Raw genomic sequence first — 7276 nt, 5'->3', positions numbered from 1 at the left:
AGGAGGAGGACCTCCCCGCATGCGTGTGTTGGGGAGACGGAGGGCCTCCTGCTTTGGCTGTCTCTAGGACATTGCCCACCACCCACAACCCTCACTACCTCCCCTCCATGTCCAATACTGTGAGCTCCTCCTACAGGAATTCAGCCAGTTCTGGGGAGACCACTGCCAGTGAGGGGGGGCCCAGGGGTGAGTAACAGTTCCCGCGGGGATCGGGGTGCCCATGACTAATCAATGAGAGAGTGAGAGAGGAAACTTACATTCCTTGACTTGTAGGGCAGTGGATGGAGGTGGGAGGTGGGGCAGGGCAGACCGAGGCAAGGACAGCCAAGTAGGGATACAGAGAAGGAAGCTAGGCTGCAGGGGGGGTGGGGGTGTCTCTTCAGCCCTGCTGTCTCCACATCCCAAGCTGCAGGAGGGGCAGGCCCCAGGTAACCAAATACCTGGGTCCCTGCTTGGTGCAGGGGCTTCCCATCTTCTGGCCAATGATCCCCTCCCACAGTTCATTCAAGTGGGGCTACTGACCTTGAAACGTGTTATGAGAGGGCCGGACTGGCATCTCATTTGCATTCCTCAGCCCCTATTCCCACTCCTCTAGGGGTCCCCGTTCCCAGAACACTCAGCTTGGAAAAACTCCACTGTGCCAGCCTGAGAGCTTCGCTAAGGGCATAAAAGCGGAAATGAGCTCGGAGCCAAGGTGGCTTGGGGAGGAAGGAAGCCCGTCTGCCGCCACAAAGGAGTCAGGAAAGAGAGGGAACAAACAGCCAAGTGCTTCCTGCCCACTCTCTTTTCTACCTCCCCACCGAACACCCCCCACCCACCTCTTCCAGAGTGTTCCAACATCTCGGGAGCTGGGGGAGATGGGGGAAAAGGGTGCGGAGACCCACGCTGGACACCATCTACCGCTTCCAGCTCCGCAGCCTTTGTGGCAGGAGGCCAGGGGCTACTCTCGCAGCAACCCCTGCATCCACTGCTGGCCGATCAGTCCCACGTCAGCCAGTCCCCGAAGCCCCTTGCCCCAATTTTTTCCACTGAGGAAGAAAGTGACCCATTCCTCCTTCTGTTTTATGGCTTGCTTTCTCTGTCCTTCCGGTTATCTGTGGTTGTAAGAGAAGGCCACTGGCTAGAGAAGGGGTGGGGCGGTGGGGAAAACAGGTAGCTCTCATCCCTCAGGCAGCTCTCTCACCTCCCCCTGCACTGACAAGAGATCACACCCCAACTGTGGCCTGTTGACCACTTAGGACAGAGATGCCCCCCACCCATGTATGTGTGTACACGGACACGTGCAGGTGTTCAGACCACACACACACACACACACACACGCACACACACACAGATTCTCACCTCACGTAAACATTCACATCACACAGGATCTTTTCCCAGCCCAGCCAGCACAAACGGTGAACATTCACGCAGGGATACGGAAACCTGGGCCAACTTGGGCCCAAGATCTATCCCAGCGTTGACTCTTCTCCAGGCCTATTTCTCCTCTGGCCTTGCTTCTCCATGGCTTTCCCTACAGAGCACAGCAGAGGTAAGGTGGAGCACCTGAGGGTGATCCATCCCCCAGCCTGCTGGTTGTGAAACTCAGTCAGCTCTGTCTGGGTTTCTGGAACCCAGCCCCCATCCCTGAGGTGATCACATGGAAAATGTCCAGCTGCGGTTGCTTGGAGAGATGAGCTCAGCCAGTCTGAGTGGGGCTGGGGGCCTGCATTCAGCGTCAGAGTTTCCACCTCGGACCTTACCCCTCCTCCCACCCCCAAACACCACCCCAGGGATTCAGGAGCAGGAAAGGAGCCAGAGGGACCTCTGACACAAATGTCTCAGCCTGGGACGGATTTATCAGAGGAGGAGAGACAGAGTGGAGAGCAGACGAGAGCTGGAAGCACCTCCAGGTCTGTTTCACCCCTGCCCACACACTTCATGGAAAGAAACCCATAGAAGAGGAATACAGGAGACCGGCCTGTGGTGTGATGAGTTCAGAGGAAGCCGACTTCAGAAATTGGTACCCAAGGGGTGGGGGTGAGGAGGACAGGGAACCAGAGAAAGAATAGTCAATTCAAGGACCCCAAAATGGCAAGAAACAGACAAAGCTAGGTCCTAAATGGGGAGCAGGTGAGGAGCAGACCAGGCAGCCTGCAGGCTTCCTGCCCACTCCAAAGTGCCTCTTGGTGGCCAGCAGAGTTCCTGCCCCAGCAGGAGGAAGGGATGGTCCCCCAGTTCTATCATCTCCCACTTGCCATGCCTCCTCCCTCCCTCCACAGCCTCCCTCTTCCCCCTACTTCTTGCCTTCCTGGCCCTTTCCCCTTTCCTCCTACCATCGTTCCAGGACCCTCCTTCTCGCTGCCTCCACCCCTTCTGTTTCACTGGCTCTGCTGTCCAGTCGCTCTGCCTTTTCTCTTTCTGTGGCCCCTCTCTGTCTACCCCTTTGCTCCTATTTTATTCTCCATCATAGTCTGATTCTCCCTCCTCCTTCTTCTCCTTTATTATTCCCCCGAGCATGGCCCACTCAACTTTGTACATAGTTAGCACTCAAAATGTAGGCGGACTTGGGTCAACCACACTTCCTATGTGCCTTGCCTGGTTCTCAGCACTTTAGAGTAGACACGTCTTTACTGGTTAAAAGAGTGGAGCCGTGGAAGGTTTTGAGCTGGGAAGCAACATCATCAGAGCTTTGGTTTAAGGAGATTAATTTGCCTGCAGCAAGTGGGGCAAATTGCAGGGGGAAGGAGACCCTTCTTTCCCCTTTCCCCTCTCCCTCTCCAGCTCTTTCCTTCCAACTCTTCCAGTCTTCCTCCCCTTGACCACAACTTCTCCCTCTCTCCCTTCCATGAATCTCCCCTCCTTCCCTCCCTGCACCTCCATCCACCCAACCTCCTTCCAATACCACCCCCCCCTTTTGTGGCACATCTGTAAGCAATTGGCTTGTGGGGGGGGGGGTAGGGTTGTGATCTCTTCCCAGCCAGCTGTGGGGGTGTGGCCAGCCAGCCGTGGCTGGCTGGGTGTGAGGGTGTGGTCTGAAGAAAGGGCTGATCTCCCCAAGGTGAAAGCTTTGAGCTCCATTCCAACCTTTCCTCCCCCAGTCACTCAGCTCTCTACCAAACCCCATTTCCCTTCTTCTCAGATCAGTCTCTATCACACACACACACACACACACACACACACACACACACGCACGCACACACCTCTATCTTAGAGACCTGAGGACATGAGCTCTAACCCCAACCTCCTAACCCCACAGTTCTGTCAGCTGGGACCCCCTAGCCAAGCCTAGATCAGAGACTTTGGCAAGGAGGTGTTGGGTGCCCAGCCTCTGAGCTGCTGGATAACTATTGAAAGGGATCTATGCCAACAGGTCAGGGAACTCCTCCCCTTGGCTTCTCCCCTGGGGCTTTGAAGTCCAATCAAAGGTTGAGGTCAGAGGTGAGAAGGGACAGAGGCTCAAAGGGCATAGCCCATTCAACCCTTGCAGCAGGTAAGGCAGGAAGCCTGATATATGTTTGCGCTTGTTAACTGTGTACAGCACTACCTTCTATTATATTATTATCTCAACTCAGTAAACCACAGCCTTGGAGTCCAGAAGTTGGCTAAGAATCTTTTAAGGTTTGCGGAAGTTCCCCATCAAGCTATAGCTGTAGCAGAAAGGGAGAGGGCTCTGCCCACACCCCCCCTCTCCCCAGGAGTGCTCCATAGCAGTGAGTTCCTGAGTCTCAGCCCCAGAGACTTTCTGTTTTACCCTTCGGGGCTGGCTGCTGGCGACACCTGGACCCCCTTGCAGGGGTCACTGTGCACCCCATTTACCCCCAAATTCAGCACCCCAACAGGTTAGATCTCTCTGAAGGGAAGGGCAAGGGATAGACCTATTCTTAGCCCTGTACGTGATCCCTGGAAAACAAATGTGTTCATTACAAGGTGACGATGGACGGAGAGGAATTTGCAGCCAAGGAAGGAGTGTGTGTGTTTGTTTAGGGGTGGAGAGGTGAGGAGTGCAAAAGGTCCAGAGACTCATGGGGAGGAGGACTTCTGTCCTTTCATGAGAAGCAAGCAGGGGGCACATGCTGGCCCCCAACCCCAAGCTCATGCCACCATAACTTTATTATTTTGTTAAGGACACATGGCATACCTGTGCTGTACACACACACACACACACACACACACACACACACACACCCTGATGCCTGCCTGATCAAGGATGTTGTCATGTCTATGTAGCCAGAAAGAGCTGAAGTTAATGAAACAGTATGTCCGGGTTTGGGGTGCAAATCCCAGGAGTCTCTTGCCCGGCTCCCAGCCCCTTCCAATGCCCTAACTTCCTGTCTGGGATTGGTAATCCTTCCCAGGAGAGGGCTGGAAATGGCAGGCAAACTTATGGAGGTGGGAGGGACCGCCTGGCTCATCTTCAGCCCCTCACAGCCCCGATCGGATGTGTATTGGGAATCCTGGTGTTCCAGGTCCCTCCCTGATGGGCTCCAGATGTGCTTACATCTGGGAAGGCCATCCCAGGAAACTGCTGCTCCCGCCCACAGCTCCCACCCCGGATGGATCTCTCCTCCAGCCCCCAGGCCCTTAAGCACAGAAGCTTCAGGCACTCCTTTCCTGTCCAGAGGTAGGTACAGGGCAGCAAGGGGGAGAAAAAAGATGGAAAGTAATGGGGGTGGGGTGGGTGAGCAAATAAAATGAGGTCAACGTTTAGGACACCCCAGAGAATCATATTTCCCTTTTAACTTCCTATCTGGGGTTGTTACATTTTCTGTAGAATTCTGTTCCAGGAAAAAAAAAAAAAAAAAAGAATAGAAAACCGAAGAGGGTTTGGAAGAGAAGACTCCAGCTGGGGTGGGGGAAATTCCTTCCCATTGATCTGCTTGTTTTGTACTCCCGGATCTTATATTTTTTACCCCAGTGTCTCCTCAGCCCTGCTCCTCTCTCATCAATGCCCTTCCCCCTAATTCCTGTCCCTCTGTCTCTCCCTAACCTAGCCCAGCTTGGGAAATTTCCCAGTTTGGTTCCTACCAAACTGATATCTGGTCACAGTCTCAAGCCCTAGGTTCAGAGCCCTGGAGCACCAAGAGAACTCAAGCATCTTATCTCCCAGGACTGGTCTTGTCACTCTAGCAAACATCTCTCATCTACCCCTCCCGTGCTCTGAGCAAAGTGGGGGTGGAAAGGGGCGGGTAGTCTGGGTTTATTTTAGGTCTAGGACATGGGGGAGGGGGTTCTCCCCACCAGACAGGGAGTGGGGGTGGTGGGTGGTGACTCACAGATGATGGAGCCATCAGTTCCCCTAGACTGAGACCTGAGTCAGGGCAGTGACAGAGCCCAAGGGTTCACATGGCCTGCTCCCGTCCTTTCCAATTGCTCTCTCTTAAATACACAAGCTCAGAGCAGTGCCTCGGTGTTAGCAGGCTCTGGACCCAGACTCCTGAGATAACTGAGCTTCCACTCTCCTTCCAGAGAGCCCCCTGCAGCTCCATAAACTTCCTAAGTATCTCTCCTTCCATCCCTCTCTGAGAATGACTCCCACTCATCACCCCACCATAGGGCAGAAGGAGCGGGACCCCCAGGCCAAAGCCAGGAGTCATAAACCACCCAACTCCTCTGGCCTGGCCCCTTTTGTCCAGCAAACTCTTCCAATTCTAGTTTGTATCAAGCGACCTCGAGAACATGATATTTGCACAGTCCACCAGGGTAAGTGAGAGCCACCAGCCTGCGGTTTCTGGCAGTCCCGGGTCTCTCTAGGCTACAAGGGTTGAGGGGATCGGTATCTGTCTTGGGGTACCTACAACCCATTTGTGTGTGATATACCACATACCAGTGAGGAAGTTTTATTTCACGAAGACCTCACTCAGCCCAAACCACCCAAACGGGCTTCGTACAGACCCAACAAGGCTTGAATCTACTCCTTGAAATCAGGACACCCGGCCTCAGTGTTCTCAGAATTTCCAGGCATTTGAGAATCTAAAAGAAACAACTGAGTCTCGCCCCAGAGAAATCACATACATACTTCCATCCAGTTTCAGAGGATTCATGGATTGTGTACCCCATCTTCCCCCTACCACACCCTGGGGACAGTGACCCTAGCTTAAAGATCCCTGCTCCAGAATCTTCCCCCACAGAAACCAGCCCAGTTTAGAGCGCTAAACTGACAGTACAGTGGGAAAAGCAACGACCTTGGAATCAGTTGGGATTGAATTTGAATTCTACTTCTGCCCCTTTCTTTCTGTTGATCTTGGCTTAGTCACTTCACTCCGTGGGCCTCAGTTTCTTGACAATAAAATGAAGATCATAACACATTCAATGCTGAAGAGTTAGGAAGAATTAAGTAGGATAAAGACAAGTTAAAGGTCAAGCCCAGGACCAGGCACAGAGCACATGCTAAATAAACCGTTATCAATACTCCCCAGCCCTCTCCCATCCCACTGAAACTAAGCACGGCTCCTGGCTTTAGAACTTGCACCACTACCCTGACCACCTCTGCAAATTTACTCTTCTGGTTCTCAGGCTCCAGCCTTCAGGCAGGCAGGCTGGTGACAGCAGGAGCCTGGTGAGTGTCCTGCCCTTGCCCTTCACCCCTTCTGCCCCTCCGTCAAGCAGACTGTGATTAATAAGTGTCTGTCATCACAGCAAATCATTCCTACGGAGCGATGATGGGACAGAGGGTACCAGAGAGGTCAGATCTGAGAGAGAAAACAGAGACACTTGAAGATACACAGGCTGGGCCAGAGACAAGATGAGACATACACAAAAGAGAGAAAGCGGAGAGGAGACAGAACGTTTAGAGGTCAGCTGCCTAAGAAGAGAGGGCATTGGGTTGAGTCAAAACACTTAAGTTCTAGACTCACCACTAACTTGCTAGCCGTGTGACCTTGGATAAGTCACTTCATCTGTCGCCACCCATTTCCTCTTCTGAAAGAGAGAGTTGGGCTGATAACCTCTAGGTTGACCCCCTCCTGGCTGACCTTTTTAGGCCAGCTTCCAGACCTGGAGGGCTGTGCTGAAGCCGTTCCAACTAGGAGGGAACCCTAAGCCAGGCCTGACCCGGAAGCAGAGGAAAGCAGAGCCAGGCAAAGGCAGGCATGGTGAGAGGAAAGGCAGGAGGTGTTGGGGCCACTAGGAGAGGACTTATAAGGGCAGAGAGAGCCAAGAGAGGAGGGATATTGGGGAGAGTAGAAAAGCCAGCCAGAGAATGACTAAGGGGCTCCCGGTATAAACAGGAGCCAGGAATGGACAGGGAGGGGGCCTGTTTGAGTTGGCCAAGGCTGGGGGTGTGGAGTGGGGAGGA

This window comes from Acinonyx jubatus, chromosome B4 (assembly GCF_027475565.1).
Source record: "Acinonyx jubatus isolate Ajub_Pintada_27869175 chromosome B4, VMU_Ajub_asm_v1.0, whole genome shotgun sequence".
In the NCBI taxonomy this organism is placed as follows: Eukaryota; Metazoa; Chordata; class Mammalia; order Carnivora; family Felidae; genus Acinonyx; species Acinonyx jubatus.
Note: the sequence above shows the minus strand (reverse complement) of the source record.